At 38.6% G+C, this 25,362-nt stretch overlaps 1 protein-coding gene across 3 annotated transcripts in view; it reads right to left on the bottom strand.

Annotated features, from left to right (window-relative positions):
* Positions 1-25,362, bottom strand: part of GABRB2 (gamma-aminobutyric acid type A receptor subunit beta2) — a 271,600-nt gene that overhangs the window by 214,117 nt on the left and 32,121 nt on the right. The gene's annotated exons all lie outside the window — the stretch shown is intronic.

Genomic DNA, 25,362 nt, shown 5'->3' with positions numbered 1-25,362 from the left:
AAAGGACCTGATTCAAGAAAGCACTGAAACGTGCTTAAGTCCATCCTTATTCAGGAAAGCAAAGTTAGTAATTCATTAGGTTTAAAGTATGGCCCTGTACCGAAGACCAGTTCTCCAGGTACAAGAATCATTTAAGTTCCACTTAAATCTAGTTTAAGGGCTTAAATAGGACTTATGCCGTGCCTTGATCAGGCTTTGTGGAGACCCTAAAAATTATAGTTTGCACCAGACTGATTTTACGCAAGTCCATTTTGGATCACTATTAAACTATTTCTGTACCTGTATGACATTCACAAATGGAAACAGAAATGTTTATTGTATGGCACTAACTATATACCAAGTGTTCAACTGCTGTATTTAAAATACATTAATAAAAAAAGATTTATTCATGATGTACACTAATTGTAACCAGTTATGGGCCATGGCATGACATTGATTTTTGAGCACAACTCCTCATTCATTTCAATAAAATTTTCTGTTAAAATTTTTTTTGCATCACAGGATCTCAATAAATATCACTAATGCTCTCTATGTGAGCAACCACCAATATAGGAGAGAAAACTGAAAGAAACTGAGCATATGACAGAGTTTTGGGTCAACCATGTCACATTTATAGAAGAGACCAAAATTTGTAATTTGTCATCAAGCAATTCAACGAGAAATTAGAACCAAGCTATCCCATAAGAGGAAATACATTTCTGAAAGTCAGGAGGTCATAAAGAAAATTTCAAGCTTTCTTGTATAACCAAAGGAATACTGGAGGAATCAGGAAGTGGAAACACTAAAAGAAATGCTCACATACACATACTTGAGCCAAACTTAATTAACCCCAGATTATTACTGCATGTGTTGCGAAGTTAATGAAAGTACAGAAGTCATAACCAGTGCTGAATTCCACAGATCTGCAATTATTGAGATTGAACAGCAAAGACTGAATGTTCAGAAGCATACACCAAGACAGGGGAAAGTTCTGCATAAACTGGTAGTATTTTTAAAAAGGCACCATATATTTCAAGAACCATATTTTTTCCTTTAAAACCGATCAAGCTTCATGTGAACTAACAATATAGAAAGGACTTTGTTTTAGTGTTTTTATACATAACTATGATTTCAAAGTTAAATTCTGATCTTATTTTTTAGGAAACCTATAAACAGATCATTAGTACACAGTAATCCCTTTTTTCTTTTTTCTTTTTTAAGAAAAGGGAATTCAGTTGGTCTCCAGCTAAAAATTTCCAAACTATATCTTTTAGGTATCACCAAGCACTGACTCTCCATCAACACAGAAAAAAATAAGAATTCTTCTATGACTCAGCTAACTTTTCACTTTAAGTTCTTTAACAAGGAATGTAAATAAAGATTAAAATGTCTGTTCTATTGCTAAGTTCAAATATGTGCAATAGAATGAAGATTGTATTGTGGCTAAGAACAATTAGAAAAAAAAAAAAAAGGCTAAATTTGTTTACCAGCACAATTAAATAATGTGATTTCTTCTACAATAGAACCTCAGAGTTATGAACACCAGAGTTATGAACTGACCAGTCAACTACAGACCTCGTTTGGAACCGGTAGTAAACAGTTAGGCAGCAGCAGAGACAAAACAAAACAAAACAAAAAAATAAACAGGCAAAGCCAATTCAGTACATAAGAACGGCCATACTGGGTCAGACCAGTGGTCCATCTAGCCCGGTATCCTGTCTTCCAACAGTGGGCAATGCCAAGTGCCCCAGAGGGAATGAACGGAACAGGTAATTATCAAGTGATTCACCCCTGTCACATATTTCCAGCATCTGACAAACAGAGGCTAGGAACACTTCTGAGCATGGGTTTGCATCTCTACCTATCCTGGCTAATAGCCATTGATGGACCATACAGAACTGAGTTAAACAAACTACTAAAAAAAATGAAGAGAAAGCAGCATTTTTCTTCTCAATAGTAAAATTTCAGATCTGTATTAAGTCAATGTTCAGTTGTACATTTTGAAAGAACCACCATAAGATTTTGTCCAGAGTAATGAACAACCTCCATTACCAAAATGTTCATAACTCCGAGATTCTACCGTATTACAAAATGACATCTTATTTATCCGTCTTTATCAAAGGAATCTATTACACTGTCATTTAGATTGGTGTTCTCTTCAAGATCTTTGAAATTAAACAATAAGTGCCTTCAGGCTAAGTGAATATGTGTACTCTCATTTTGAGTTTGCAAGGTGGGTCAATATATCAGTTTTTACTTTATGATAAATGTAATTTAAAATCACTTATCTTACTCATGTCTTAATCATTTCCAGTCTTGACTATTGCATTTCTCTCTTATGGTCTCTGGAAACCCCTATTCTCAAATATCATAGGTACAGAATGCAGAAACATCAGGGAATCAGAAAATCCGTGTCCCATCAATTTCTTCACTACAGTTACTGGGGCTCAGTTCTGAATGGAAATGATGTAATTGCAACAAGCATATCACTCTGTTTCTCTGTCACTTTGCAGGCATCCTATTGATTTACCAATCCAACTCAGGATTGCCTTCAACATTTTCCATGGAACATTATTACTTTACCTCTCTGTACTCATAACCCTCTCAATATTTTGTTTATGTCTGCTTTTCTGTTCCCTTCCATTTTTCTGTACAGGTGGATATTTTTTGTCCTGATGTGCTCTCCCATACCTCATGAAGTATCTCTCCACTTCCTCAGATTTAGCTTTTATTTTCCACTATGCTTTTGATTGACTCTCTGGGAAATGTTTTGTGATACTTTGTATGAAAGATGCTACAGAAAACTGAACTTTATTGTGTCTTAGCTGTAATATTATGGTATTTACATAGCACATTTATCCAAGGATCTCAGCAAGCTTCACAAATGCCAAATGAAGCTTCACAGAAGCCCTTTAAGGTAGGGACTCTTTCCTTACTACCCTCAATCTTACCCCCAAGCCTCTTCTGCACGAAAACTCAGTGGAGTGACTTCCATTGGGAAAAAAAGAAGAGGGAAAACATTGCTGTACAATTCCTCCTTCCTATGATTCTGCATTGGTTGAGGACTCCTTCAGTGTCAAGATGCTGGAGGACGATCCAGATTTTAGTCACTAAGTAAATCTGACGTTATCCCTTACAGATAATTTTGTTATCCTAACATTTAAAAATACTATTCCATTTATTAATGCCATTTTAGGAATTTCTATTAAAAAACAACTCATTCCACTTCCAATCAGGTAGTAGAATTTTAAAAGTTTGAGTTGCCCTGCACTTTAAATATATCTGCACAAATTTCTGAGTCAGTTGACATTAATAAAGACCTTCAAGGCTTGTGATTACAACTCGTGTTTATTTAGTAGGTTAAATTAGTTCAGGGCGTTTTCTTTTTTCCATGTCTGATAAATTGTGGCATATTTACTAACTAGCAAGTCACAATGATTATACCTCATTCTCTCCACAGTCTGGTATTTTCACTATAGTCTTTCTTGTAAATTTTAGACAGTAATTTCACCCAAGATTCTATCTGTAGGGTTCAGAAATTAGTGGTTTGGTAAGCTTCAATAATACAATCTATCTAATGAAATTCACAGGATGGCCTCATGGATAGAGATTGGGAGCCACAATTTGTTTCTGTATAACCTTGGTCCACTCACTTAGCCTCTCTATTTCTTAATTTACTCACCTATAAAATAAGTAAAATAGTGAAATACCTCAATATGGATGTTGTGAAGCTTACACAATTACTGGTTGTAAAATGCTTTGAGCGCCTACATGAAAGGTGCTACATTAGTATCAATGTCTATTTGTAAATGATTTACCAGATTTTGGTCTGAGTTAAAATGCTGTAAATCCACAGTAAATCTATAGATTTCAATGCAATTACTCCAGATTGACACAGATGTAACTGATATAATAATCTGGACATCTAATTTTCTGCTCTCTACTAAAGCTTGTATAAACACATTAAAGAGTCCAGAGGGACATTTTCTCAATATATTACTAAAGGAAAATCTTCAAAATATCAAACTCAGGAAATCAAGGGCCTGGCCAAGATGCTGAAACACAGCACTGAGACCCGAAACCAGATAGCTCTCCTAAAACTATTTAGCTTAACCCTCCATCTTAACACTCCCCTCATGTATGGTCAGGTGGATCTTACTAGCAACTAGGAACCACAGCAACTACTGAGATATCAGTGTTAGCAGGAACTTCAGCAAACTATTCTGTAGCATCCTCAAGAAAAGAATAATACTATATGTGACCATCCCCAATGTAATCTAAATTGCCTTTCTCCCTTAGAAACAAGCCACCAAACACATTGTCCTCACCCTATAGACTCTTATTAACAAATACACAATATAGAAAAATATTTGCCCAGGTCATAGTCTTCAGAAAAGCTTTGTCTCAGTCTGGTACCCAGGACTGATCTTTAAAATGCTACAAAATGGAAATAATGGGAAAATGTATGACTTCATTAACTCCATGAACCAGTTCATTAAATGCAGAATAGCAAAAAACATTATGCAGAGTTCTTCAAGCAAGAAAGGGCCATAAAACAGGAATCTAACCCCAGCATGACCCTCTTCAATAAATACATCAATAGAGAGACAAGGTGGGTGAAATAATGTGTTTTATTGGACCAACCTCTCTTTGGTGAAAGAGACAAACTTTCACACTTACGCATAGCTCTTCTTCAGGGCATGAAGAAGAACTCCATAAAAGCTGGAAAGTTTGTGTCTTTCACCAACAGAAGTTGGTCCAGTAAAAGATATTACCTCACACGCCTTGTCTCCAGTATCCCCAGACCAACACGTCACAACAATACTGCAAACACATAAATCAATGATTTACCAGTCCAACTGAAACAATCCCTAGACTCCTACTAAATGACGCAGAGATAAAATGCTGCTCTATGCTTATGACCTGGTCATATCACTTATGCAAGATTTTTATGTCTTTTTTTAATTACAGAGCCACTGAAATTGAATATATCCTAAATTATACATAGTAAGCCTCATAAGAAATTTATCAAATAGCTTTAGTCTGACTACCAAATCATGACAGGAAATCAGCTCTGTGGGCCTTTAGGGGCGTCACAGAACCACTCACTATATATGACCCAAGTAAAACTATTATCAGAAGTATTCAACAACCTAATCCAACCCAATCTACTATTCGGGAGTGAACTCTGGGGCCCAAATTTTAACAATTCACTAGATAAAACCCCACCAGAAACCCTATATCTACCATTTTGCAAACAAATCTTCCTTGTGTACAGAAACTCCAGCACTAATGACTGCAGAGCAAACCAGGGGCGAGACCACGTGCTGGATCAATATGCAGAAAAAAATATTCAACTTCTGGTCCGATCTCAAAGCAACAAATGCTTTCTCCACCAAAACACACTAGATCAAAAATTTAATTCAAATGGAAGCAGGACCCACTCCTACATATCACATTCTGAACCTAGCAAACCCAACCTCCTGACCAATGGAGCAAAGAACCCCACCTAGAATTGAAAAATGCTCAGGATGCCTGACCGCCACCTACAGTACCAGTACATGAGTCACTGGAAAGAATAGACCAAAAACCAACAATAAACTAGACTGCTACAGCTCTCTACCCAGAGCTAACATAACAGCAGACTACCTCACCACACACTAGCAGACTACCTCACCACAATGAAATGTGAAAAATGAAAACAGATTCTCACCAAATACAGAATCCATAAACATAAACCAGAAGTGGAAATTGGGAGGCACAAAGCATAGTCCAAACCCAGTGAGAAATGACTAGACAGCAAATATGACAGACAAGAGATTGAGACAAAGACATACTTTCTTGTATTTAGGATAGTGCAGTAGAAAGTATGAGAGACACGTTTCCTTCAATTACAGAAATCACAAAAAGATTTTTCTTAAAAAAAGTGAGGAGGCAAAATCGTGCCTGATCCTGGAAGAAAGAAGACAAATGGCAGAGGTGGCAACACGCTACCCAGCAATCTGAGGAACTGATAACTGCTGAAAAATGGACTGAGGGTATGTCTACACCGCAATTAAAAACCTATGGTTGACCCGTGCCAAGTGACTCGGGCTCGGGGGGGCTCGGCATACGGTGCTGTTTAATTATGGCGCAGACATTCGGGCTTAGGCGGGAGCCCAGGCTCTGTGAGGTGAGAGAGTTCCAGAGCTCAGGTTGCAGCTCAAGCCCAAATGCCCCCACCACCATTAAACAACCCCACAAGCCCAAGTCACCTGGCATGGGCCAGCTGTGGGTGTCTAACTGCAGCGTAGACATACGCATAGAGAACTACCCCTAAACAGCATGTATCCATACCATAGAAGGCTCCTACCTCAGACAGCTACCTCAGGGGTCTCTTTCTTATACTTTGGCAATATTTTTTTAGCTTATTGTGCCAATAAAGTCTCACTGAATTAAAAAATTGCATTGCAGGACATCTAGGCATTCACAGTAACTCATGTTAACTACCATATAATTACTACCCATTAATGGATGCTTCTGGCTAACGTCTTAGAAAAGGATGTCCAACATTAGGTCTCATGGTAAATCAGCTAGCACCTCAAGAAGACCCAGTCCATGAGTGTGAAAGGCCTAATACGCAGCGGAACTTCTTGTGATTCAGATGCACAGAGGCAGGATGCAGTAGACTGGCTTGGAACCTAGAAACACTTGCACGCCCTTAGAGCTGTGATCCAAGGGGCTTGACTTGCCCTGGCATATTTGGGGGCCAGAGGGGAGGCATTCGAGTGTGATAAGAAGCAAAGCTGGGCTAAGGAAGGAAATGAAGAAAAAAATATTTAATGTTTGTCTGTAGTTGGCCCAGACTATCTTCCCCCTGCATCCCAAAAAGTGGCCTTGTAACGTATCCTAAGCAATCAGAATGTGGAGCTTACACTTTAAAAAAAAATTGAATCTAAAATATTCTTTGTTTTCTTGATTTTGCAAATTTAGGGTTTGTGAAAGCTACAAGAGTGAGAGCCCAAGAGAGACAGCATCATCTTCCCACAACCCCTGATCTTGCAAGCTTCTGCACTATGTCCACCAATGCGTCTCAATTGTGACCTGGAAGGTCTATCACTAGGGTTGATATTTCAATCTCTTGTCGCATTTTATGCCATAATTTGGTCTCTGTGCTGAAACTGCAAACAAGAGTAAGATTTAATGCCAGTTATGGTGGTTTAACATTCTAAGGAAGAATGATAGTTCAACACCATCACACCCATAAGTAAAGAACCCAGTAACAAGCAGCACCCAGATGTTTTAATTTCTAATTTTGTAACAGTAATCCTAATTCCAAGGATGTTTTCCTACATAGAGTCTTCCTTAAGGGGGCAGAGAAGTAGCTCTCAGAAGAAAAAATGAACAACCCCAGCCAAAAAAAAAAAAAAAAAAAGAAAAGAAACTAACAGATTATTTTATTTTGCTCTGATTTCAACAAACTACTGTCTTAATTTAACATACACATTGTAAATGGATCTTAGCTTTGACAAGAGACCAAAAAAAACCCAACAACCCCTAAGTGCCTGTTGTTTAAATTCAATTTAAGGCACTAAAAATGCAATTGTTAGTCCTTTGTCACTGCTCTATGCTGTAACAGATGTTTTATGCTGTCCATCAATCATCATTCCTGAAGTTTCATTAGTCTTTAAGTAGACACTACTCAATTAAAGATGAAGGCAGATGATCCAAACCATTTACACAGTGTTAAAAACGATCTATATGAAGGTAGCTGCATAATAATGAAAAATTACACTCTCCAAGACCTCTCTGAACATAAAATTTTATGATTACCTTGTCAGTATACATAAACACTGAACTCTTCTAGGTTTCTTGAATGCAAAAAAAAATAATCTTTAAGATATGCAAAATAATTTCTTACACCACACTACCTTATAAAACCCATTATGATTAAACCAAATACATTTATTATAAATATCCTACTCTACTCAATTACCAGTACTGACTTTGCTCTTTATTTATTCAAATGTATTAGCTGTGTTTGTCTTGAGTGCTATTTTTAAACAACATTTTAAAATAGGATGTCTAAACAATGCCAGATTCATATAAGAAATCCCATACTACTATATTACTAGACCAGATTTACCACCATACCTCCTGCTTGACCTATTATATCCTCCCTATTGCTACCAACTCCCCAACATCACATTAAACCTAACCCCACTAATCAACTTCCCAACAGTTCTACATATCTAGGCATAAATGACCCAGCCAATGTAAGAGAAATTTAGTCTCACTTTATAGAAATGTCTGACCATAAATAGAGAAGGATTTTTGTGTGATAATATTTTGACTACTATTATTAATTAAGCTGAGCTCTTTAAGCTGGTATTTTTCATCTGGACCAGTGCAAAGGAAACGGGAAAAAGAGAGCCATTTAAAGTACCAGTTAGCATTGGAGGAATAGACATTCACCCTCCCAAACTTAGAGTGTTTGTGACTATGCACTCTGCCCAGGTACCCCAAAAGAGTTGACTGTTAAAAGCTGATGGAGGCTCAGCCAGATGCAGGAGTGCCTGTCCTCTCAGTACAAGAGTGACAAAAGGAGTGGGCATGGACATACATAAGCAGGTCAGTTTGGTGGCCATTATGCCCTGGTCAAGCAAGCTAGAGGGGATTCGTGGTCTCCAGATTTGTAGTCATGGAAACAGAGCATGTCCCATCCCAAGAATTAGTTCACTTGCAAGGATTGCCTCAGCTGTGTTGCTGATAGTTTCATATAGATAAATTTGTGGCCAATCCAGACAAATTGCTGAAAAACTAAGCATATGTCTTCTTTCTATTCCATACAAGGCAAAGCGCTGTTACTCTTTTACTATCTGGGGTAAAAAGATCACCAGGCTGAACCAAAATTTGAGGCCATCTACCTGAGCTGTCTAGTTGATAGTCATGTTACAAAACAATGCTATTAAGGGACAGAAGTGGTGGTTATATTCAGTTAGTACTCAGTGGTATGCCAGACCAACACTTCTCTGGTGACTCCTCAGCTTCTGCATGGTTGCAATGAAACATTACTGAATAGTAATCAATGCTGTTCCTGAGGCTGCTAACAGAAACAACAGACCAAACTCCGACCTCAGTCACACCAGTGGAGGTAATAATAATATAATTATAGAATGTAACTGAGAGCAGCATCTGTTTAGCAGCTTGGAGAAGTAGAAATAGACCCCACTCATTCCACAGGGGTTAACTCTCAAGTCTAACAAAAACTGAATGTAAACATTTTTAACTATTTCACTATTGAACATTTGATCAGAAACATACAGAAGCTACTGTGGACTTGCAAGTGGAGTATGGGATTGTGGACAGAGCTTGAGTACATTTTTTGTTTATTCCCAATTTGATTTTACAGCTGGGACAGGGAAGAATATGGCTTGTACCTTTGTCTTTATACTGACTGGTTAGTTCACCTTAACAGTCAACCGTATAAACTACAGGCTGACTGCAGCCATTTTAATCTGCATTCTCTGTAGGAAAACATGCCAATAAATAGTGTGTTTGGTTTGCTGAACTGCAGGTGTTGTGTTTTTGATTTATTAGAGAGTCTATGATCCTGATACAAAGACCCACTGAGGCCCCATTGTTTAGGTTGTTTCTAGATGGGGGAAGTGCTTGTGGTATTTGGGTAGGAACGATATGGAACTTGAAAAAAGCAGTCTGATGGAGCTTTTATGTCAGCTAAGTCTCTCTATTTCAATTATCTTCAGAGCTATTAAATTGTATTAAAGTTAGTCTGATTTAATATTGGTCTCCCCACACCCAACCTCCTCAGTCACTGATAGTGACAGATAATTTATCATAACTAGAGCTTGGCCCCCTTTACTTCAGAATTACCACCACCAGCACCATCCTTTCCTCCTTCAAACCTGATTCTGAAGCTATTCTGCACACACAGCTCTTGTCGATTCCAATGGGAGTTCCATAAGCACAATGAGCTGTAGACTCATGCCCTGGTATTATCACTCCCAGCCTTCATGAAGTTCTCTACACCTCCTCAGTTATAACAGTTACAGATTGATGGATAGTGTGTAATACTGGCACCCTTTCTATGCTGAGATCAATCATGCCAGCTTCAGAATGCATTTTACTTTGCTGAAAATCTGAAATCCAGAAACTCAAACACAGCTGTCCCATATGGCACCGTAAAACGCTGCTGCAGTTCCACAAGCAGGTCTGGATCTTTTTGCAAATGAATGGCAACTATTCTACCCTCAGACACAAAGGCACAATATATGTGTTTTGGCTGCACTGAGAGCCATGATGTCAAATAACCTTTGGCCATCCGAATTATTGTATATGTCATATTTTAGAGTTGGGACAAGGAAGCAGCAACTGGAACGAGGTAAGGAATAGGTAAAGGTTCAGATTCAAGGTCAGATGAAGACTAGGCCTGTGTTCTCACAAGATTTCAGCTGCGTCTCAACTCAAATAAGAAAACAGACAGATCCAGTTTTAGATCCGACCCAAGTGCAGGTTTAGGTTTGAGGAAACCAAATCTAGTATTCCCACCATACCTAAAACTCTCACATGGGATGCAATTTACTTCCCTTCCTCCCCCACAATATCTTATTTTTGCACCAAGCTCCAAAGCGACAGGAAAAAGTACATAGTCAACTCGCACTGAATACTCAATGCAGTAATGTGCCTTTATTTCATGAGCATAAACGTATCAAGCACAACACCTTTATAAACAAGTGCAAAAATGGCAGAGGCAGTCATTCTGAATGATTCACAAACAGCTGCAAAAGTATAGTGATGTTGATGTCCATTCATTATTAAAAAATGTTAAGCCAACAGGAGCTGCAGTTGTCCGTCTTTCAAGAAGCAAGGCGGGGAAGTGCAAAGAAGAACTGCCATATGGGTCAGACCAATGGTCCATCTAACCCAATATCCTGTCTCTGACAGTGGCCCATACTAGAGCTTCAGGGGAGCATACAGAACAGGGCAGTTGAAGTGCTCCACCCCATCTTCCCCTCCCGGTTTCTGGCAGTCAGAGGTTTAGGGTCACCCCGAGCACAGGGTGACATCCCTGACCATCTTGGCTAATAGTCACTGATGAACCTATCCTCCATGAACTTATCTAGTTCTTTTTTTAACCCAGTTATACTTTTGGCTATTGCAACATCCATGGCAATGACTTCCACAGGTTAGCTGTGTATTGTGTAAAAAGAGTACTTCCTCTTGTTTGTATTAAGCCTGCTGCCTATTAATTTCATCAGGTGACACCTGGTTTTGTATTGTGTGAAAGGGTAAATAACCCTTCTCTAGTCACTTTCTCCACACCATTCATAATTGTATAAACCTCTATCCTTTCCCACCCCCTTAACTGTCTCTTTTCTAAATTGAATAGTCCTAATCTTTTTTAGAGAGAAGGTGGGTGAGGTAACATCTTTTATTGAACCAACAAATGTATTATCTTACCCATCTTGTCTCGCTAATATCCTGGGACCAACACAGCTACAACAACACTGCAAACACTAATCTTTTTTTAGTCTCTCCTCATGTGGAAGCCGTTTCATCCCTTAGATTATCTTTGTTGCCCTTCTCTGAACCTTTTTCAGTTCCACTGTGTTCTTTTGGAGATGGGGTGACCAGAACTGGACACAGTGTTCAAGGTGTTGGAACACCATGGATTTATATAGTGGCATTATGATATTTTCAGTCTTATTTTCTATCCCTTTCCTAACAGTTCCTAACATTTTGTTAGCCTTTTCGGTCACTGCTGCACACTGAGCTGAAGTTTTCAGAAAATTATCCAGAATTAGAGATACAGTAATTCAACTGTTTGAAAAGAGTGGAGCAGGTTTTTTGTTTTGTTTTGAACATCCAGCCTTATCCCCTTCTCTCCAAATAATATTTCATTTCTGAATAATGAAGAGAATGATAAAATCTTTACCTGTACTGCAGTCAATACATTTAACTAATTACATGACAGCAAAAATATGATCATTTTTAGTATGTTCTGATTTGGTATCTCCATGCAGTTTTACTTTTTGGTTGTGATTTGCTTTTAACGCAGGGGTCGGCAACGTTTGGCATGCAGCTCACCAGGGTAAGCACCCTAGCGGGCCGGGCCAGTTTATTTACCTGCTGACGTGGCAGGTTCGGCCGATCGCAGCCCCCACTGGCCGTGGTTCGCCGTCCCGGACCAATGGGGGCTGCGGGAAGCCGCGGCCAGCACATCCCTCGCCCGCGCCGCTTCCCGCCGCTCCCATTGGCCCAGGACGGCGAACCACGGCCAGTGGTGGCCGCGATCGGCCGAACCTGCCGCGTCAGCAGGTAAATAAACTGGCCCGGCCCGCTAGGGTGCTTACCCTGGCAAGCCGCGTGCCAAACGTTGCCGACCCCTGTTTTAACGCATATTGAGAGGAATAACTGTAGATACAAATAATGTCAAAGCATATACAGAAAAACATCAGAATCCTTTATTCCACTTCCACCCCAGCTTATGCGTTATGTGCAAACGTGTTCTCATTTTGTACTTTCTTCTCCATAAATTATGTGGGTGAAAAAAAAAATCTTTTCTTGTTTTTCACCGGGCTTACTCAGCGAACAAAGCTAAAAGATATATTATGCTTATAAAGTTGGCATAAGCGGATAAATGTGGAAACAAACACTTTCCCTCAAAGAAAGATCTTTATTTTGAAAGAAATCTCTTATTTTGAATCTGCTCTAGATAATTACTGCCTTACAGAGCTGTGAGATGGTTATCTAGTCATTCTATACTGCAGCATAGATGTCTCATCACTAAAATGTCAAGTGACATATCAAGTGCTGATACATCTTTCTGTTCTCAAAAAGTCAATCCAATTAAAAAGTTAATCAAAATTAAATTCGACACTCAAGTCCTTTCATTAGCACACACCTTACCTCAGTCTTATAACTCAGAGCAAGAAAGTTCCTTTGTATTACTTTATTCAAAGAGGTAGAAGATGCCAGAAAGACACAGCTGTACCGGAAGAACCAGTTTAGCATTGGCAACAGCCACATGGGCTTCCCATTACCCCATTAACATACTTCAACCCTAAAACTGAGTCCTGATCTACACTAGAAAATTAGGTTGGCATAACTACGTTGCTCAGGTGTGTGAAAAATCTACACCCTTGAGCGGCATAGTTAAGCCAACCTACGTCCCCCTGTAGACAGTGCTAGGTCTAAAGAAAAATTCTTCCCTCAACCTAGCTACCACCTCTCAGGGGAATAGATTATCAATGCTGGCAGGAGAAACCCTACCATTGGCATTGCAGTGGTGCAGCTGTAGTGATTTAAGTGTAGACATACGCTGAAGAACCAATCCTAGGAGTGAGAAAATACTTCATTCTCCATGCCAAGACTGCTTGGTCTCCTTAAGACTCTCCATTGAAACTGCCAATAACAGCCATTATGTTTTTTGTGAGGTGTTCATTTGTCCAACAGTAAGTCTTGAGACCACCCATTGACTTCACAAAAGACACTGGACAATTCTGGACACCGTTGACCTAGTTCAGACTCAAATGTCATGTCTTAGAAAGGAAAGGAGCCATCTCACATTGGAAATCTCGAGTCATCTAGTCACCCACTAACACCACAGGCGCCAACTTCCACTTTTCCAGGTGGGTGCTCCACCGCCTCAGCCCTACCCCAATCCCGTCCCTTCTCCCAAGGCCCCACCCTCGCTCTGCCTCCTCCTGTTCCTACCCCTCCTCCGAGGCCTCTCCCCTGTTCCGCCTCCTTCCCAGAGCGTGCCCCGCCACCACTGCGCCTCTTCCCACCCCTGCTCCGCCCCCCTCAGTGCCTCCTGCCCGCCGCCAAACAGCTCATTGGTGGGTGGCTGGTGGGTGCTGAGCCCCCCTATTTTTTTTCTGTGGGTGCTCCAGCCCTGGAGCACCCATGGAGTCAGCGCCTATCATGGGCACACAGGGTGAAACTCAGCCCCATGCAGTCAGCATCACTTTAAACCCTCAAAATAAAGTTTACATGGGACCTGAATGGTACACTCTGAGGTGCACTGTCGGAGTCCTCTGCGCAGGGTAAATAACATTTAACTTCATTTCCTAATGCAGCAAGGTAACTGGAATCACTATGAATTTCCCTGAGAGTAGTCACTTCTGTCACATTATAGTAGATCAATGAAAACTGTATTCATTTCTAGGCATTTAAACTAACAAGAATGATTATAGTTAAGAGTCTCTTGGTATTTCCATTACAAACCTATTTTCAAGGGCTTAAACATCAGCGACTGTAATATAGTCGTACTGAAACTTGGTATAAAGGTCTCAGTTATGCTTAACTCTACAAAATGTTCCTAAATCTTAAAAAGGGCTTTTTATTAAATTTTAAAAGGGTATTTTTGCAAGTCATTTGTCTATGAGAACAAGTTTAAAAGTATTTTATCCCAAGAAGCCTAAGGATCTTTATATTTCCAGAAACAAGCATTACATCCCTAATTCTATCAGAGAAACAATTCTTTAGAGGATCTCTTATACCAGCATTCAATATAGTGTGAAAAAATCCACGGCTAGCTTAAAAACTACAGAAGGGTATAATGGAATGAGTGTTTTCTTGAAATTGGAGAGGATTTCATCATGCTTAAAAGAAACTGCTAGTTCTGGATGGGCTTCTTTGATTGTTTCTGGAGTTACAAGATTAGTATAACAGTGATGGGGTTAGTTACAATATGTTACATTTCATTTGTAAATATGACATGCATAAACATATTTAGTCCTGTTTCCCTCCTCCCTATCTTTTAACTAGAAGAATAAAATAATTTTAAAACAGAAATTTAAAAAAAATGAAACAAATTCTGAAATATTTTATTTGGAAAATCCATTTACTGCACATGGAAACTAATTGGGACTCAAACTGTATCGATGTTTTCAGTGCACGTGTGCCAAAAACAGATGAGCGCTAATCACTGTGACAGCGCCAAGGGAGCCAATTGCACCTCCTATTTCAATAGTCCTTGAAATAGGAAGAATCTCCACAATTAGGGTGACCAGACAGCAAGTGTGAAAAATCGGGACAGGTGGTGTGTGTGGGGGGGGGGGTAATAGAAACCTATATAAGAAAAAGACCCAAAAATCGGGACTGTCCCTATAAAATCGGGACATCTGGTCACCCTATCCACAATAGTCTGCAACAACTCCTTTGAAGGCGCTAGATCGATTCATTCAAAAATATCCACAGTAAAAAGAGAACATAACTATGGATTACACAATGAACCATAAAGACTTTTGGACTATTGGGTAATAAGTATTATGCAAATGAAAATACATATTTACCCTTATGGATCATAAAGACTTCAAGCTATTTTACTCCTTTGGCTAAATGGGTGTGACGAAGTATGTATTTAATCTTAAAGATACCTTTTTAAAGGCCTAAATACAACATTTACATAGCCTAAAGGTGTATTTTACTACTCAGTAGACCAGAATGGGTCTGTGACTCAACTAAATAATTCACAATTTAAACTCCCATTAAAGATTTAATACATAATAAAATTAAAGGGTCAGATTTTCAAAAAAAGCAATATCCAGAATTGGAGACAGGTTTACAAAAGAGTTCAGATGCCATTCAGGCACTTAAAGTGGGCCAGTTTTCAAGGGTGTTAGGTACCTGCGAGTTCCCATTTAAAACAATGTAGTTATGTTTTTGATAACAATGGTTGCAGTGGGATGTTGAGAACTTCTGAAAATATGGCCACTTCATTTAGGTGCTTGATGTGCAATTAGGGCCTGAATCACAGGCAGCAGGAGTCTTTTCATTGACTTCAATGGGCTTAGGCTAGGTCTACACTACGGGGGGGGGGCGAAGGGGTCGACCGAAGATACACAATTTCAGCTACGTGAATAGCGTAGCTGAAGTTGCGTATTTTAGGTCGACTTACCTGGCTGTGAGGACTGTGGCGAGTCGACCGCTGCCGCGCCGCCGTCGACTCCGCTTCCGCCTCTTGCCACAGTGGATTTCCGGAGTCGATGGCAGAGCCATCGGGGATCGATTTTATCGCGTCTTCACTAGACGCGATGAGTCGATCCCCAATAGATCGATTGCTATCCGCCGATCCAGTGGGTAGTGAAGACGTGCCCTTAGACATTTGCAAATGAAATAATGGCTATGTTGCACAATGAGCACTTTTAAAAATTTGGCCCATAAGATGCTGCAGTTTTCAGACAAACTAACCCAAACCAGAAAATTCAAGATAAAAATCCCAAAACATTTCTTAGCACACAAAGCTTTTTTTTTTTTTCACATTTCAATTATGGCCATTTGCTTAACTTCTGTTGTCTGGCTTGTTCCTGCTACTATCTAAATGTCTTTAAGTTGAATCACTACTGAAAGCAGGTGTGTCACTGAAGCTTATCTGAGGGGAAGACAGTGTGGAAATCTGAACTGCTGTTTACATATGAGGCATTAATTAATTATGGAAATGAATAAATATAGGTAAGAGAACGTAGATGCCTTTGAGTTTGCATTTGTCAGATCATCTCAATATTCCATGCTATGTGTCTTTTCAGATTCAGTGTTAATCTTTTTGCAAAAGAATAAAGCCAACATGTTTTTAAAAACAAGTAGGGCTCAAGTCTTCTCTCAGCAACACTGCTGTAAATTCAGAGTGATTCCACTGATTTTCCTACAGAGATATCACTGAGAGCAGAATTTGGCTGTTATAGAGTCAGGGGTCTTCAAATTATTTGATCAATATAAACGATAAATCTCACAGGACAAATTCACACAAGTGCAGCTGCACTTCCATGACTGACACCACTACCATAGCTGTTTTGCTGGAGGAACATGTAAAAGGGGCTGACCAAAAGAATTACTCTGTCAAACAATATTTAGTGAGGGAAAACTTATAGGATATAACATAGAGGACATGTAAAGAGCATCCCAGGATACACAGGGATGGCAGAACCTTGTTCATGCCCCAAGCGATGTCTGACGACACAGAAAGGATTCAGACTCAGAACATTACCTCTGAACTGCATGAGCCTAATGTACAAATTCTGCTTCCAGTCAGACTTGTGCCATCCTAGTCAAGTGTCTGAAATTGTGTCTTTGAGAACAGAATTTTGACCATAATACCACATTTTCAGTAAAGGCTGACAATAATGAGCATACACATTTGTATGTACAAAACCAAAATCTGGCCCCCAAATGAGTACCTAGATTGGCAATTAGGGCCCAATCCAAAGCCAGTAGGAGTCTACCCGTTGATTTCAACAAGCTTCGCCATTTGCAAATGTAAATAATGTCTATGCAGCACAAACAGCATGCAAATATTTGTTGCAGATACAATTTAGGCACCTTCATTTGATAATCTGGCCCTTAGCCACAGGTAGCGCTCCAAATGATCATCTGCACAGAGGAAACAATATTTCCCTTAATGTTTTATTATCATTTTAGTGGTCACTATTATCTCTACACGAGCGGTTGCATCTCTCTTGTTTGGTAATACTGCTGTTTAAAATAAAATGAGAGAGGTGGGAATGCTCATAGATGCATATTGAAGAGTAATTATAATAAAGTACAAAGGCTTCTTCTGTGCTGTTTATCTTTTTGTCAGTCCATGGCATGACACTATTACCGTATTAATATGCATTTTTTAATTACAAGTTTCTGTGAATCCTCAGTAGTCAATTTTGAATATTAATAACTCATGCATTTTATTATGTTTTGTTTTTAAGGGCTTAGGTTTGCTTAAAATGTAATACGATGAAATTTTTCATTATTTTAAAGAGGTGTTACAAAAACAAAGAAAAACATCCCCTTTTTATGGATTTGTCAGAAGGGGCCATATCCTGCTCTCCTTATTCACACAAGCCGTTCCACTGGCCTCACTGGGGCAGGCAAGCAAGCATCATATCTGCTCTGAGACCTTTTCATGCCAAGTTTCATCCCAGTTGAATATTGAAAAACAAACTATAAACCATGCACAAACAGGGTGGCTTTTGTCATGGAATACTGATAGACTTTTAACTTTAGCAGCACTCGGAGGCACCAACACGAACACAGATACCTCTTTAAAACTGTTAGTGACGTGTTTGTACAGCGTGATATAAAAATATTGTTCATTCCACTACAGTTAATTGATAAAGATTTTTATGAGATTGCCAATAGCGAAATTATGAAATACAGCAAGCCATGTACTAGCAGGTAACAAAATGGATAGAGTGTCCTTTCCCACGATTTAGCACTATAAGACATTGTCCATAAAACATGGTAAATACAAATACATCTTCTCTTCTCTGGCAGAAGCCAAATTAGTTAAAATATTTATGGATAAGTACTAACAGGAAACAAGATGGCAGTAATTATTAACTCAGCTGTATAGATCATCTTCAAGGCAATCGCTTTAAATTTCTGGCAACTATCCATTGGTCTGAAGAATAAATCCAAAGTGATCAATTTAAAATAAACTACTTCTACTGAAAAAAAAGACTAAAACATTGCAGCATAGAAAAAGTGATGTCCAATGCAGTATGTTTGATTTGTTAAAGGAAAGCAAAGAAAAAGATATCAGGATAATTGTATAGAAATGCTGCATCCGTTTTAAAATGAAAAAAGATATTACAAAAAATCCTTGACTTAAATGTCTTAAGTCACAGGATACTGCAATTTCTTGCACGCAAGATGGACTGCTGCACCCAGAGCCTCACTGACTTCAGTGGAGCAATGAATGGTCACAGCTGTCCCTATGTATGAAAGAAATTGCAGAATCAGGTCTGTAGGGTCCAATTCATTACTCCTTGAGCAAGAAAATCTCCCACTGAAATCAGGCCATTGAACTGGGCACTTACTCTCTTCCATAAAGGTCAGTGCAAAAACCATACATTTACATAGAAGCTGGTGATGACACTGTAAGAGGCGCCTTTCTACGGACTCAAGATGTATAGGTCATGGGCATTTACTAAAGTTTATTTCTGAAACTCTGTGCAAGTCTCTATGGGTATGGCAAAAAACCCAAAAAACGAAACAAAACACAGCAACGACTCTCAGAGCCTGGTCTACAGAATCAGGCTCATGCTAAAGTGCTAATAATAGTTGTGTGAATAAACTCAGTGCTAGCCTGGGCCACAAAGCTGAGAGCAACACACCCTAGAAAGTCAAAGGGGAACACCTTCAGAAGTGGCTAGGAGGTAGTCTTTGGGGTGGGGTGGGGGAGGAAAGGAGAAAAGTCAGGGCTTCACTATTTAAAAAAGCTTTACATGGAAGCAGGGTACACACTGACATTCAGATGAAGCACAAAAAGACAGCCAGTTCCAAAGAGCATTTATAAAGTGGGTCATTGCTAATAGCATAAAGAATATAGCTACCACCCTTTAACCTTTGTAACTTATGTTTTTCCAGCCCATAGTAGCACACATCTCTGTCACTGCCTCTGCATTAAATACTTTTCTTTATTTTTATCTCTTTCATGCCTCTCTTTCTTAAATAAATAGTATAGTACTCAACCACAACTATAATTTGGATTTGATTGCTAATGCTGAAGGAACAAATGCTTCCTGTCTATTGTAGGGAGGAAGAGCACACAGGTGGAAGCTAATATATCATCCATTTGAAGGTAGAAAGAGGGGCTTGAGAGTGGCTACAGGTAATCAGACAAAGATTGGTACCAGCACACAGAGTTCTCTAAACATAACATAAGCCAATGAGTTAACAGTTAATGGAGAAAGCTACTACAGGAAATGTAGACATGCAAAGTGACCATTTCCTATAAATAAAATACATCTCACTCTCAGCTTTAATTTGAATGAAGTAGGTGTCCATTTCCCAGGAACTATTTGAACATAAAATACATAATATTAAGAATGCATATTTGGTACTGTACTCAGTTAAAAATGTATTTTTAAAGCTTAACTCAATTCATATGTAGGTGTTTTAAATAAAAAAAAAATCACATGATAATATATGCAAATTAAACAGATCTACTTCATATATTTTAACCCATGCCTATGATACTAAGGGCAGCACTCTCTCTTTTGAGCCAGGTGCTCATGAATGCAAGTCTTTTACCATCATTTGAGCTCTTATTGGGTTTTTATACCATAGACCTGGGAGAGGGCATTGCACAAATCCTTCACGCAAGATACTAAACTGAGGTCCCGTCTGTTGAACCCTGCACTCTCCAGGAAATTAAATAATTCATTATACTATTCAAAATGAGCAATGGATCATCTCAATATTCAGACCAAAATTCCTTCTTTCAGTAAGACAGTTTGTCATATCCTAGACGTTTGGGAGCTACTTCTGCATTCATAGGAGTTGCTACATTTACCTATATAGCCATGCACTACCAGCCGGGGTGTGCAGTCAGGATAATTTTGGGAGTGCAAAAGTTCTAAATCTATCTGCAGAAATATTTTCAACAGAAGACTCAGACTAGAAGCTTTTTGGGAAAAGACCATTGTCTTTTGTTCATACAGCTCCATGCACACCCATGTCACTGCAGAAATAATAAACCAGTAATGAACAAATAGTAATCTTGTATTATAAAACCAAGAAAGTGATGCCCTCCCAATATGTGACTTTAATTTTCATGTTTAGATGCCCTATATCAAGGCATATGAAATGGCCATGCTCTACTACTCCTGCCCTTGCCAGTATCTCCTGTATATAAACAATAAGAGGGGATTATTGCCAGCAGGCACAATGTTCTTCATCTCTTTCCCTCCTGCTCTCTCCCTCTCTCCCCTTTCCCCCTCATGTTTTATGTCTTTCCCCTTTCTCTATTTGTCTTTTCTTCCTCTCCTTCTCTTTACTTTACCAGGGCTCTATACCTCTTTTGTTCTGCCCTTTTCTGGTTCCTCTGGCTCCAACCTTTCTCCTTTCCCCTTATCAGCGTTACCCACCACACTCCTTCCCCAACAAGCAAATGGTCCCTCCTAGCCCGTCTCCCTGCCAGGCCCATCGAGAGAAATTTGGGCTCCGGTACATCATGTTCACTGGGGTCCCACCCTGTCCAATTTCACTTTATTTGCACAAAGATTATAGACCTTTTGGGGGGCCTGGTACAATTGCTCCCCTTTACCTCCCTTTCATCAGCCTTGCTCCCACTTCACAAACCCAGAGGCAATTTCTGACTACCTGAAGTCTGAAAACCCTCATCAAACTATTTTCATAACACCCTACATGGGATAACTCAAGGAAGTGTAGCAGATTTTAAGAGAACACGGCAGTGAGTATGGACTAGTGATGGAAACTGAAAACCCGAGGTCCACCAACAGAGTACTGCTTTGTCCTATCAAGAAAAGTGCAACAGCACAGTTCTGGGATCACTACAGCTTGATCTATCAGGATCTTACTTTGCATTTAGTAACCAACTCTGGGGCACCTTGAGTACAGAAGTTGCAATATAATATTAAACTTAATTCTCTACAGAGCTTAGATGCTGTTAGGGTCTGTCGTAAAAACTTCAGCAGATTGTAAGAAGTGAATCTTAACCTGATATACTAACACTGCCTTTGTATCCCGTAACTCCTTCTTGATGGAAGGATTATACACTCAACCATGACGACTCCCAGTAAGACAAACCAGTCTAATGTATTAATTTGGCTCCATGCATGTGTACTAAAGCCACATGCCAATATCTACATAATACTGTTGCTCTTTAAAATTATGTCCAAGTGCACATTTTGAACCAAATCACTTGTTTAGATTCCACCTTCCTCACCTCAGCATGGATTAATAGCTATAATTAAATTAAATAGAACACATCACTTAAAGTAAAACTAATTTGGGGGATAAAATATATCAAGCATTTCTTTCTCTTTTTAGGATATTCTGTATCAGAATACCAAAAGAGCCACACACGCACACACAAATTGTTTCCAACTATTTAAAAAAAAAAAACCAAAATTTGGAACCTAATTCCAGTCCAATAGTTTCCTCTGAGATCACTATATCATCCATGGAAAGTCAACAAGCAGAACAAATGCAGAATATGCTATAGAGGACACTCAGTGAAGACTTCAGAGGAAAAAATATATCCCAAATTTCCTTCTCTGCCACCAAACAAATGTGTAGGTTAAAGTTTGTTTTCTAAACATAATGGAAATATTGGGGGAGGGAGAAGGAATCTTAGCTGCTGTGTCAGTGTCAAAGTCTCTGCTCCAGTTATTAATCAAGAGGGTGCAGATTTGGAAATCTGACATCTCAGCTGGCATTAGTTGTTTAAAAATAGACTATTAAGCCCTCTGGAGATATTATCTTTATAATGAGTCTGATTAGTACTAGGGAAAAAGGAAGCTGAGAAGGAAATTCAAGTATAGTAACAAACACCTGGAAACTCTCTTGAGAATGTTGTATTAGGCTCACTGCAATACAGCTCGTCTTATGTAACACAGAATTCATTATGACAGGAAAACCATTTTGGTTTAAGTAGCTATTACACCTCTTCATGTTTATTTTCAACTTTCACCTGCACCAGGAAACCTTTAAGGAAAGCTGCAGCATGACTGGCACAAAGCATACTCTCAACTCTTCAAAGCACAAAGAAGTCAATGAAATTAGCTATGGTTACTATTGTGTTGCACAAAAACATTACCTGAAGTATTTTACTCCTGTGCAAAATATGAAGCTTGAAAGCAAATTCAGACATGAAACCTATCAACTCCCAAATGTATCTGAAGGCCTCACTACTTCCCTTTATGTTCATTCAGTATAGCCCAGAGGTGGAAAGTCAAGTACATATATACTCTTTACCAACAGGTTTTGAAAAAATAATTTAAGCTTATGAATATATCTCCAACTTTCTAACTAGGAAAGGTTAGAAGTAAATGAATTGCTTCCAGTTTTAATGCTGTTACCGACAAGAGTAGCTATTTTGAAGGCAACTGCAAAGCCTGATTTACTGTGGATGGTGATGATAGAAAAACTTTCTGACTATGGAAGTGTGTGTGTGTGTCTTTCTGTTGGAAAGGATGGGCCTCTTAAACTAAGTTCATATTGCAGTTATCAGTGATCGTCTCATGTTAATGTCCCAGGTTGTATAGTCTCCCTTGCAGGCAAAAAGTTAGTACAAGCTATAAACACATATCGGCAATGGTTTGTCTTCAATTGAAGTCAATGGGAACTTTGCCATTGACTTCAGTATGAGCAGCAGAAGGTCCACAGGCAGGAAAAAGGACCTCTAAATGAGATGAGAATCTTTCTGAAGTAATGAGAGCTGCAAAGAAATTCTGTCAAAGGCCAAAACTCCCACTTACTTCAAGAGGAGCAAGACACGACCCTATATGTTATGTATTTCTCTCCTTCTCTTCTTGTATGCCTGTCTTTCTAGAAGCTCATTCACTGTTAATCTATCAAGATATATATCCATTGTGGTTTATAGAGTACTGTAAGTACATTCTTATGTGTTTCTTATTTTGCAGTGAATAGGTTGAGAAAATAATTCTTACTATTGTTGATTAGGAAACCCTTGTCCTCATACTAAAAGCTAAAAAAAAATACTGAAGAAAAACTTGTGGTTTCAAGAATGAAATTAGTCATGTTCCAATTATTTAAGCTCAGATACTGTTATATAATATTCACTCTATAACACTTTTAGCCAATTGTGATTGGTAAAACTGAATATATAGATCTCTTTACAACAAACCTGCCTGCCCATTTTGCCAAATTATCCAACAAAGTCCTTAAAAGACTTCATTGTTTTTCTAAAGTAAATTTTTCATTAAAGAAACTTAAATATTCAAGACACATACAGAAAAAGTTTTCAAAACAATATTCAGTTTATGTGTGCTGTGCCACATTACACAGGTGACTATCCTTTTTCAACAGAGATCAAATTTCTGTAAGTTATTTAACAGATTCTGCACCCCCTTAAATGAAAAAAAGATTTGGCATCAATGTCCAGTTTTGCAGAGATTTTGGGATGTAACACTAACCTAACAGTTCTAGTTCACAGCACTAGCACGTGAAACTCACCACTCTCAAATGGCTAATGGATGTTTATAAAGATTCTATATATGCCATATCTTTTCTACCCAGATTTCATTAAAAAGAAGCTGCTTAAAATAAAATGTAATTTTGTTTCTTTAGCACCTAAACTTCCTGAACAGAACATACCAAAGTATCCCATGATAACAAAACTAGAAGTTCAGTGTAAAGATTTTTAGATTGTATTTTAGGCAGCTACTTTAAAACTTAATACTTAGGAACTGATTCTGCTCCTAGTGAAGTTATTGGGAGCTTTGCCATTGCCTCTAATGACAGCAGGACCAAGCACTCAACTAGCAAATCTTCCAAAAACAAAGCTAATATTCTTATAATCCTAAGGTTACCATTTTATATTATGGAACATTTTCTGTAAGTCACAGAACACCTTCAGTTATGAAAATAAACCACAATTGGATGTCAGTGCACTGGACAACATTACCCAGGCAGAACAGCATTTTTGGAACGTATTAATTCAGATCAGACGATTGAACCATTAAGCAAATTATATTTTAATGGGTACAAAGGCCAAGATAGTGCAAAGTGGCACTTATATAACTTTTTTGAAAAATAATTTTGCATGTATAGTTAGAAGTGCCAGCAATGTTGGACAATCAGTTTTTAAACAGGATACTTATCTCCTTCCCAGTACATACATTTCATTAATACACATTTACCATGTTGCCTTTACTGCTAGAATGTTTTATGTCTGTATGTCACCATTCAGGGCCCAAACCAGTTCCCTTAACAAAATAAAACTGAAATTAAGGTTAAGACTGCAGAATTTGGTCCATAACATTACTAGGAAAGTTCAGTCTAACCCCTGAAGAGCTCCTTCTCAGACGTTAGTTTCAGGAATGCTGCTGTTTTCTCAACAGCTCATTAGACCCCCAAATAATGGAAGCAAAACACACTAATAATTTAGTTAACTTCTTATTATCTTTTCAGCAACTTCAACATTTTATTAAGTATAGACTATTAATGAAGAGCACAGAAATAGCTTTGATTTACATAATGAAGTGAAATGTTTATTTGGGGCTGATTTTTGTGTGTATAGTTTGTTTGTGAAGCAACTCGCTTTATAAAAAAAAAAGTTAGGTAGAAAAACAAGTCTGTAAGCAAAACCTCCATTTGAACTCAATTCCCACCCACATAATCTGAAAGACATTTTTGATGTAAAGCACAATGCTTTGTGATATTTTTGAACTATGTATTAATGGGCCATCACCTCATCCATAAAAGAAGAGATAGCTGCACAGTGTGGTTCCATATCTAGTTTAGTTTAAGATCAAGATTAAGGAAATCTGGCTGGGAATAGACCTAGTTCTCTACCCAGTTCACAAACTTCCTCCGCACATTTAAGCACTTTTCAGTGACTGGCACATGAAAAAGCATGTAGGTCTTGTAATTGCATCAAATAATTTGCAGGCAGTC

Source organism: Chrysemys picta, chromosome 8 (genome assembly GCF_011386835.1).
Source record: "Chrysemys picta bellii isolate R12L10 chromosome 8, ASM1138683v2, whole genome shotgun sequence".
NCBI lineage: Eukaryota > Metazoa > Chordata > Testudines > Emydidae > Chrysemys > Chrysemys picta.
The sequence above is the reverse complement of the archived record's forward strand: the minus strand, read 5'-3'. Positions and strand labels throughout refer to the sequence as shown.